This window comes from Monodelphis domestica, chromosome 6 (assembly GCF_027887165.1).
Source record: "Monodelphis domestica isolate mMonDom1 chromosome 6, mMonDom1.pri, whole genome shotgun sequence".
Lineage (NCBI taxonomy): Eukaryota > Metazoa > Chordata > Mammalia > Didelphimorphia > Didelphidae > Monodelphis > Monodelphis domestica.
In genome coordinates this window covers 248,014,659-248,025,585 of record NC_077232.1, presented here as the reverse complement: position 1 = coordinate 248,025,585, position 10,927 = coordinate 248,014,659, and the positions used below count along the sequence as shown (strand labels likewise).

The 10,927-nt window shown below is 35.6% G+C and overlaps 1 long non-coding RNA gene across 2 annotated transcripts; it reads left to right on the top strand.

Moving 5' to 3' along the window:
• The first annotated feature begins 361 nt into the window (after positions 1–361).
• LOC130455099 (uncharacterized) lies at positions 362–10,621 on the top strand. 2 transcript variants are annotated; one of them, XR_008912982.1, is made up of 4 exons: positions 362–815; positions 5,658–5,713; positions 5,811–5,963; positions 9,956–10,621. It is a non-coding gene; the product is annotated as an uncharacterized LOC130455099 (long non-coding RNA). The 2 variants fall into 2 exon arrangements; XR_008912983.1 differs by lacking the exon at positions 5,811–5,963.
• The last annotated feature ends 306 nt before the right edge of the window (positions 10,622–10,927 follow it).

The window sequence follows — 10,927 nt, the reverse complement described above, 5'->3', positions numbered from 1 at the left end:
ATCATTGAAAGCCAATAGTTATTTTTCCTCTCCTTAATACTACAAAATAATTAAAATCTTGAATGTGTTACTGCTTTCATCTCTCATCTAGAAGCTCTACAAAACCGGTAAGGGGGAAGGTGAAATCTATTGATCCAAATGGAATGAATCTGCTAACAAGGGTTGTTAGCCTGGCCAAATGTCTTTCTCCCCTCAGTTGCTTAGATAAGAGCCTATCTCATGGTTAAAAATTCCCAGAAGTCATCTGGATAGTATTACAGCCCTCCCCCCCCCCCCACCTCCAAGGTGGAACAGAGTTCATGCCCTGTTTCATCAAATATGCAATGACATTCCCCAGGGGCCATGCTAATTATAGGGATTTTCTAGACAATGTTTAAGAACATTTGATGACAAAATAGTGGGCTTTTTCCTCAAATATTGGTTGTCTGGTATATTTGGCCAGTAAAAAAAGAAATGTAAGAAAGATCCACAATCTTATAAAACTTTGTCTTATCTTTTGAATTAATCGACATATTGAATCCAAACCCTCTATTCAGAGACTGACATCAGCAACAATCACACAATATCAAACACCTCTACAGTTTGTGCAATTGGTGGAACCTAGAGGTCAACTTGAAGTTCAAGATTCTGGCTCTCAGTCTTGCTGCCATTAAATGAAGTTCAGACAAGAAGTACTGAAGAATCTTACCAAGGAAATCTTGATTCTCCTTTCCTACTGCAATACAATATTTTTCTTCACATAAATACTGAGGCAAAGCCCTCTTCAGCTTTCTGGAAATCAGCCAATGATATAAAATACAAGCAAAGATGTACAGGTAAGGGACCAGTATCCCAGGAGACCAATAAGTGACAAATTACAGTATGTTATAATGTGTATTCTCTACTACAATTTGCATGTGTTGTCAGGATTTATATTACTTTTAGCTAATGTATTAATGTTATTTTAAATGTTGCCAGTGAATTTGTTAAAGATAGATTTCAGCTTGAAATGACCTAAGATGAGAATAAGTACTCAGCCATTTAAATATTTTTTCATCATTTTATATTCCCCTAATTGCAAACATTTATTCTTATATAAAAATGATGCTCTGATTTTTATTGTCATACCACTTCCTGATATGAACAAATAATTTAGACTAAAACATAATACTTGGATATTATCTAACACCAAAGCTGAGGAACTAGTTTTGTTTTTGTAGGTTGGGTATCAATTAAGATTGTTAGAAATAGAAGGAAAACTAAGCATATATGTTAATATTTCTCACAAATCTAGTTTTGGAGATAGAGAAAAATATCTTGGTTTAAAAATGGCAATCTATGAATAACACGACCAAAAAGGGACAAAATGAAATTGAGTTACATTGTTTTGTTGATTTTTTTATTTAACTGAAAAAATAGGAAATATTTCCTAAAAGTATCAAGATATATTGACAAACTGAGAAAGCTGAAATTCACAATATTCCATGAATTGGACATGAATCAGTTAGTACCTTCTAGCTACCTTAATAAAAAGTGTTCTTTAGGGACTTAATCTTTACCTTCTGAATGGTCCTCCTTGACTCTTAGGTAATCACACATATCAGATGAACAGAGTGGAAAGGTGTCTGGAGGAAATGTTCAGTGGATAGCCAGTCTCCATTTATATATTAAGACTACGTATCATGTTCAAATCTAAAAACATCATCAACAGCTCTTATTTGTACACTTGTAAACATATCTGACCTTTTACAAATATTCTGATATTGCTAGCATGAAAAAATGTGATTCTTTTTTAAGCAGTTAAACTTGGATCATATATTTAGAAATTGGAAAAACTTTAAAGACCATCTAACCTATATATCCCCTCTATTTTACAAAGGCACAAACTGAAGCCCGGAGTATTAAAATGGCTTGCTCAATATCACCTAACTAATAACTTGTAGTGTTGGAATTCAAAATCAGATCCTCTGAATAGAAATCCAAAGCTTTTCCCACTATACTTCACTGATTTCTGTTGGTATAAACAACTGAAACAGGAATTCTTTTCCTGGGTCCATATGCTCTGTTGTTTTTTTCTAATGTATTAGTAATTATATTTTTCATGATACAATTTCAATACAATATATATTTAACAAATAACTCAAGGAGTAGTCTTTGGACTTGCCAATGGGGTCCATGATACAATAATGAGAAGACATGTTTACCACCTCAATTCCACCACAGAAAGTTTTTTCCTAGATATGTAGTATTATTATTAGCTTTTGTTCTGTTTTTTATTTAAAATTTTTATCAGAATATGCACATGTGTTAAGTATAAAGGTAAGCTTTCTTAGCTTATTCTTTTCAACTGTGGACATATAGATGAGAATTAGCATTGTGTATTATCTATTGCATAAGACTGAATAAAGGTGGGAGGATATAGATATATGAGGTATCCTAAAAGTCTTAATGTAGTGTTAAGTTTTAGCAGTTTAAAACTGCACGATAGCTTTTGGGTCACATTGTATATCACTCTGACCATAGCAGATTTGTCTTCCAAATTACTTGAAAGTAGGTGTTTTCAGAGAGTGAAAATGAATAAAGATCCTTAAATGCTACCGGAAGATTCTAAAATTGATCCTTTACAGCAAGAGGGGCCCCAAACTTTCTCACAGGAGATTCTACTTCTCATTTCCCAGAACTCTTATAATCACTAAGGAATTAGAAGAGATGAGGATAGGATAGGAGTGCATTTGAGACTATCTCAAACCTACTAGCCAAGGTTTCAAGATCAGCTTGTTAATCCCAACTGACGTGCTGTAGAGACATATTGTAGTATGATGTAAGAAGTGCCTAAAGAATATTTTTTTTTAATTAAGGAGGTGCCATGATGCGAAATGAATTCTGTTAGTGTCTTCCCTACTTGGTTACTGTCCACCTACTAGGTATTAATCTTGTATGTGGTAATTAAAGTTTCCTCCACCATTTGAATTAGTTTCTTCAACTTATATTGTCAAATCAACATTGTATAAAAAACACTAACAAGTTTTAAAATTTTTTTTTAATTTTGATCAATTAAAGCATCAACCATTTTTTCAGAAGATCAATGATGAAGAATGCTCTCCATCTTCTAAAAGAAAGCTCATGTACTAATATGCATATAACACACATTCTTGAACATGACCAAGTATGATTATGAGAGATTTGTCTTTTGCTTGACTAAGAAAATATTCATTATATATATGCATATGTATCCATATATATTCATTATAAGAATTGTGGTTTTTCTTTTTCCACTGAAGCAATTGGCAGTGGGAAAGAAAATAATATAAATGCCTGATCATTAAAAACAAATAAAAATTTTAAAACAAAATATAAATTCCTCGACAGATGGACCTTTGTACCTTTGTACCCTGGAGACTGGGGAGGTACCTAACATATGATAAACATTAAATTAAATGCTTATTGACTGATTGATTGATTGCTAAATTTAATTTGGGTAGAGACTGAAAGGAGATCAATTTTAGGTGAATATTAGCATACGGCATCAAGAATTTGGAGCAGAATGGTAGCAATATTTATATTTGAGGGGGAATAAATTCAAAGTATTTCCTCAAATGATACATGTTTGCAAAGTTCCTGTTCTTTCCCAAGAAGAGAATATAGAAGATAGAGTGAAAGGAGTACTTACAGCTAACTACCAGACTGTAGGGGAACTGTGGTTCTTTCATTCCCTCTTGAGTTGGTATCACTATTATAATGTCTGAGGCTCCTTCACTCATCCTGGGTTTTCTCAGCCCACTTAGTATTGACAGACAGCTCTGTGGCTTCCTCCAGGGCCCTATGACTGACACAGAATGAACTCCTGATAAGTGCTTTCATTACCCATTTTTTAAAGCACCTAATACCTACTTTTTACACATGGTCAGAAAGGAACACCATAGCTTTAGTGGAAAGAGCAAGCAGACTCTGTGTGTGTGTGTGTGTGTATGTGTGTGTGTGTGTGTGTGTGTGTGTGTGTGTGTAAGAGAGAGAGAGAGAGAGAGAGAGAGAGAGAGAGAGAGTGAGAGAATAGGCAGAAATAATGTATTATAAGCACAGAAGAACAGAGTAAAAATAAATTTTGAAGTATTTTAAATGATAAACTTATAAACAGAAAAAAATAAATTAAAAAATGCATCTCTTCATCATTCCAGAGGTGGGGTACTACAAGTGTGGAACACTGAATATATTAACAGATTAAGTTGATCAATCAGTTAGTTTTAAAGGATTTCTTTCCTTGCTTCTTTCCTTTTTCCCCCTCCCTCCATTTTCCTCTCTCTCCTTTCTACCTTTGCTTTCTTTTTTCCTTCCTTCCCTTGCTCCCTCCTTCTTTTCTTACTTCCTTCTTTCCCTTTCTCTTTCTCTCCTTTATCAGCCATTTGGTGAATAAACAAACATTTAGCATTTGACCCATACCTATTACCTGAAGTAATCTGAGGCTTCAAAGAGAAAAAAAAGAATAGAAAAAGAAATGAAATGAAATCACAGATTAAGAAATAAAATTATGTCAGGAGCCATCAAGTTGAATGTCCTTGTTTTTCAATTGAGGAAACTGTGGCACACAGAGAGTAAGAGACTTTCTCAAGGTCATGCAAGTTATTAAATGGCAGAGGGAGGATTTGAAAAGGTGTCCTCTGACTCCAAGTTCATTGTTCCTTCTGCAGTACCACATTATTTCATCCTGTATTACAAAACAATTAATTCAGTTCAATGTATTCTAGAACTATGAAAATACTCAACAGAGAGAAAAGAATGAGCATTTTGATATTCACCTTTGAAGTATTGGATAAAATCACAAAGTCATAATCCAGGATTCTAGCTCCATGAATTTACTACAAGAAATTGTATTAGAAATTGAAATAGCCTCTTATAAGAATGTTCTGAAAACCACACTGCAAACCTTTGAGACTCTGACATTCCCAAGACAGTATGACTCAGTCAGAAGAATACAGAACTTGTCTCCAAACCTGATTTTGAAACTCAGTTCTGTCACTTATTTATTACCTATGTGATACTTACCAAGCCACTTGCTTTTTCCCTCCAAGCCCCCATTTCTTCTTCTACAAAATGATGGAGTTGAACAAGATGGTAGCTAGGCTTCCTTCCTGCTCTCAAGCTATGGTCCCATTTTGCCAAAGATGTTCCATTCTTGAATAATGACTGGCCCCCAAGTGCTCATCTGGCCCACTCATGCTCCTGATTCTTTATTCTGTCAATAACAGTGTTTACTGAATGCTCACTTTGTCCAAAGACCTGAATTACTATGAAATGCTTACAAAATTAACAAGTCATTAGGGACCTGGGCATTAAGATAAAAAGCTTTTATTCTTCCACTGCAGGAGCTAAATTCAAGGTATGGGTAAATAGTTACAAATAATATAATAACAGAAATATGTACCTGAAATAAGGAAGCTGGATAGATATTTAAAGTTCAGTCCTATAAAACATAGCTCTTTAATTTTCATACAGTCCAAATGGAAATTGATATATTGATTGAAGTTGAATATTCCCCTTTAAAATTTTCAAAGTATTTTACATATACTATCTCCTTTTAGAGATTATGTTTATATATAGCACATTAAGATTTGCAAAGCACTTTACATTTGATCCTCTAAATAGCCCTTGGTATTATTGTTATTATTATCTTTTTTTTACAGAGCAGCTCCATGAAGGTGAGAGAGACTAAGTGAATTATTTCTTTGTCACAAATCCAGTAAGTATTTGAGGCAGGATTTGAACTCATAATTTCTTGATTCTAATATTAATAACTTATTCACTACCTGACTCTATATTATTTGATTTCTATGCAGGTCAACTACTTCTTAATAGGAGCTAAATGGCCCCAAATGTGTCCAACCAGATGAAAGAAAAGGAAAGCTTAAATAATAGGGGTCTCAAATTGCAGTGAAAATCTTGCCAGGAAATGTGTTCAATGCTGGTGGACAATGAAGACATTGGACTAGGTGATATGTGTGACCCAGGGCAAGTCACATTGTAATTTCTCTTGGCCTAGGTTTACCCACCTGTGGGAGAAAATAAGGTGTATTTTCCTCTTTTCCTTGCACCAAGGATTTTTTTCACCATTTATTTTTTGTGTCATAGATCCTTTCGGCAATCATGTGAAGAATAATTAAAATACTAAGTTAGTCATGCCAGGACTTTCATACATAGTTGGATACAGGGCATGTACTCATCATCTGTGATACTTCAGTGCAAAGATTAAGGCTCAATGGATAGAGTTCAGGATTTGAAATGAGGAAGACTGGAGTTCACATCTGGCCTCAGATCTGTGCAATCCCAGATAAATCACTCAATCTCTGTCAGCCTTAGTTTCCCCAAGTGTAAAATGAGGATATAACAGCATCTACCAACTAGGAGAGCTGTGAAGATTAACTGAGATAATATTTGTACAACCTGGCACAGTAGGCACTTCCAATGAATGCTTCTTTGCTTCTTTGCTTCTTTGCTTCTTTCCAAGATCGCCATCATCAAAGGATTAGTCACAAATTAATTAATATGTTAGGTCACTGCATATCATTCAAATGTTTCTAAAGGCAAGGAATAGATATACAGAACTTCAACAGTGGGAACACCCAACTGGATGAAGTCATACATTCTCAAAATAATAAGCAAACCAAAAACATAGACCATTTCCACAAATCATTCACATGAGAGACCTAGATGACTTTCCTAGAAGCAATAGACTTATCATCTATTTCCCTCAGCAGAGGGAACATCAGCAATGAGATGTTAAAGATATGAAGCCAATTTTAAGTTCTTTCATACAATAGAGATTGCATATTGAATAGAATTTAATAGTTTGGCTTAGTTACTTTTTCTTTTTTTGGTCCTAGCAATTGTTTTTGTTTTTGTTTTTGTTTTTGTTTGGTACTAGCAATTTTATTTAGATACCTGTCAGGCTGCCTAGAGTTGAATATATCTGGGGAGTTTAATCTCAAGCTATTTTCATTCCTTAAATAATTTTAAAAGAAAGCTAATAAATTCATTTCCAGAAAGTTGCTGATGCTACAACCAGTATGATCTGAGGTCATTTTTGTCATTTAAAGAATACATTATTATGAGGTAATAATGGAAACATTATGAATATCCATTTCTGCTTACTACCACCAAAATAGTTCATGAACCCTAAAAGTTTAATAGTGTGACAAAGCATTACTTCCCATTCCCATTCCCATTCTGATGGCTTTACTCATTTATTTCACTCAGAATCCTTTTCTGTTCTAATCCTGCAGCCATAATTTAAAACTTCATGTAGTCTACAGTTATTGAATATGGTCAAAAGTAGTGGAAGTGGTGGTAGACTGGTTTGTAGTGGCTTGCTCATGATTGTTCGTGCATTGAAATTTTAAAGCTCTGATGCGTGTGGATTCTGACTCTGCCATCTTGGCCACCAGAAATCAATTCCAATATGCCTGTGTATTCTCACTGGGAAAAAACTCTAACATTGGGAAAGATTGAAGGCAAAAGGAACACCAGAAGATGTGACAGATAGATAGCATCATGGAAACAACAAACACGAATTTGGACAGACTTTGAGAGCCAGCAGAGAATAGAAGGAGCTGATGTGCTTTGGCCACAGTCAGACACGACTCGACAACTGAAAAACAGCAAGGCTGTGAGTTCATATGTAAAAAGAGATATATCAAAAGACAGGCCTATGTAATTTTGGATAAGTAACAACCTTTGGGGTCTTATTTCCTCAACTGTCTAATGAGACGATTCAAGTGTCTCTGATGCTCTGATGGATCTTTGCTCCTGTGACCGCAAGGGTGCCTACAAGCTCTATGATCCATTTACACCTCCATGATCTTACAATACTTTTGTTTTATCAAGTTATTTTCACAAATAATTTTTTTCAACTATTTTAGAATTGTGATTCCTTTCACAGTTTTGTTCATTTGATTCTGGCCTACCACCCCTGCTGTCAAAAGGCACTCAAAAGGATTTATTTGTAAAGGAAATTGTAGTTTATAGAAAGCATTCTAAGGCACTAAAAGATACTTGTAGTTTAAGCCAATAGACCCTCAGGCTTTAATATTCTTTTCCATAAAGTTGCTGATGCTATAAACAGTATGGATTTCTTATCTAGATTCTGCTTGAGTTTGTAATCACATGAGAGTTAGGAAATTGAGTTTAAATTATCATTTTTGTCATTTCACTGAGTATTTATGGGAAAATAACATTTGTGCCTCCATTTTCTTGGTTAGACACATTTCCTTCCCTTAACAATGCTAATAATGTCATTTTTTCACCTAACTTTTGACTTCATTGTTGTAAAGATATTATACAACTGAAGAGCTCTCCTTACCAACAGAGATAAGATCTTTGAAACCTAAAGTCTTAGAGGAAGCATGACATAGTAGATAGATGAGTGGGAAGTGGAGTCAGAAAGACCTGGGTTCAAAACCTACTTCTGATAGATTCTGGCACTGGACAAATCACTGAAGCTCTCAGTGTCCCCAAGCAAAACATCATTAGCTACCTAATAATTATAAAGCACCTTAAAGTATGAAAAGTGCTTTATTCCCAACTACCCAGTAAGGTAGATGAATTCAAATATCCTATTTATCATTTAATAAAACTGAGATTGAGAAATTTAGTATCCTGCCTAAGGGCTGAGGCCAAGTCATCCACTTCAAGTTCAGTGTTCTCTCCAAGGTTCCACACATACGTAGAAAGCTTATACAAGTCACTGAACCTTCCTTGGTCTTAGTTTCCTCATCTGCAAATAGAAGAGGGTTAGCCAAATAATAATCTGTGGTATCTTTCACTTCTAGTATTTGGATAAGTGAAAGGAGTGATTAAAAAAAAAATCAGTGTTTCAATAATATGACTCTCCTGAAAAATCTTATGTAGGGAAAAAAAGAATCTGGAAAAGACCTTAGAGTTGTCTGATTTGAAAAACACCAAGGAAAACCCAATGCTTTTGCAATAAAAACCTTTTTGAGTTTGCATGTGTAAATCCCTTCAGCTGATGCAAACTTTCCAAATGAAAGAGAGAAGGGCTTACTTCCTGGAGAATCATGATGACATGTAATAGTAGAGTCTTGGAGAGATTTTAGAGCCTATTAAGACAATTTAGAACTGACTCTGGTTGATGAACCTCATTGTTGAGAGGTGAAAAGGCTTTTATTTTTTTTACTTGGAATTTTAATTACATGCATGTATAGATATATGAGGACAAGGAATATGAGACTTATAAATTGTCTCTAGAAGAAGGAATATTATATCAGTCCATTCAGTAATGTGGCATCACCAGTGATAACAAAGAAGACAAGTAGAGCCTTTACTGGAAAGCACTTTATTACATTCAATATGAACATCTCTGGCATCATTGTTAATCTGTTCAAAATACTGGTTTCTGCATAAAGTCTGTGGAATACATCTGTTAAAAATGGATAGCACTAGGACAATACAATTTATCACTTTGAATATTTCTCAGATTCAGGATTATTGGTTACATCCTTTACAAACATTTCTTTTAGTATCTGGAGTAATTCCAAGCCCATAGCATACAACTTCTTTGCACAGAGCTGCATCAATTCCAAACTATCCTGTGGATAATAGGCAAATGACACAATGCCCATGAAAAAAAAGGAATAGAGAAGCCTCTTTATTTTTGAAGGTTTTCCTAGTAAATATCCCAAAACTCCAGAAAAACCAATCACAGAGACCCTTCGAATAACTTCTGAATTTCTAAGATAAGCATAGCTATCTGTGCCTCTTTGAATGGCACCATCTACTACAGGCTTTGTTTGGCTATAGGCATTCTCAAATAACATTACATATGGCATTAAGGACTTTCGAATCTGGGAAATGCCTTCCTCCAAGGAACTTCTTGGCTCCTCCACAAATCTGGACACAGAGTCTGGAGTCGAGTAGAGTGAGAGGTCCTTGGCTCTGACTGAATCCATGTCTCCTTTCTCCTTCTTAGATATCGCATAGACTTTGATGGAGAGAAGACTCAAACTAGCAGAACCAGCTGACCATCTTATGATCTTGAACATGGCTCCAGGAGAGGTGTCAATGGTGGATCCGGCTTGGGGGGTAGGGCGGGGGAGGAGAAGAGGTACTTTGGTTTCACTCCACCCACCACTAAAAGGCCTAGGATGATAGTCTGGATGCGTCACGCTTTCTCAGAGAGCAATGGATTCCCAGAAAGCTAGAGTGGGGCTATTTTTCACCAACTGGGTAGTCATGACTATTGGTATCTTTAAAATATATCCGACCACCACAGCATCTTCAATATGGCCCCAGGTGAGGTATCAATGAAGCATCCGGCTTGAGGGGAGGGGAAGAAGTCACTTCGGTTTAACTCCACCCACTAAGGGCCCTACTATGGCAGCCTAGATGGGTCACACTTGCTCGGAGAGCAAGGCATTCCCAGAAAGCCTCTTCTCATTGGCTGAGTAGCCGTAACTGTTGGCATCTTCAAAATAAAAGACTTGTTAGTGTCAGTTACTTAACTCTGTTTGATACCATTTCTTTATCAAATGAACTGGAGAAGAAAATAGGGTATAAGTGCCAAAAAAACTTCCAGAGGCATCATAAAGAATCGAACATAACTGAAAATGACTAAACAACAACAAATTGGAATAAATATTACTACATTTGTTCTTGCCAAATCCACAAAGTCAATCAATATTGGTTATAAATACTGATCCATGTTAAGTGATTAAATGTCAAGGTGATAGTCACTGTTTCCTAACAAAGCTGGGGAGGGAGTTGTGGGGGACGGGGTCTAGTACACTGGGGAGGGAGGGTGAGCTGATTTCAATAGAGAAGAGACACTTCCACTTATCAGTATTGTCCCCTGGAACCCTGATAAGAAGATAACCACATCATTCTGAGAAAGCTACCCAGAGTGTTTATGCTATTCATCTAATAACATTGCTTCCAATGATGG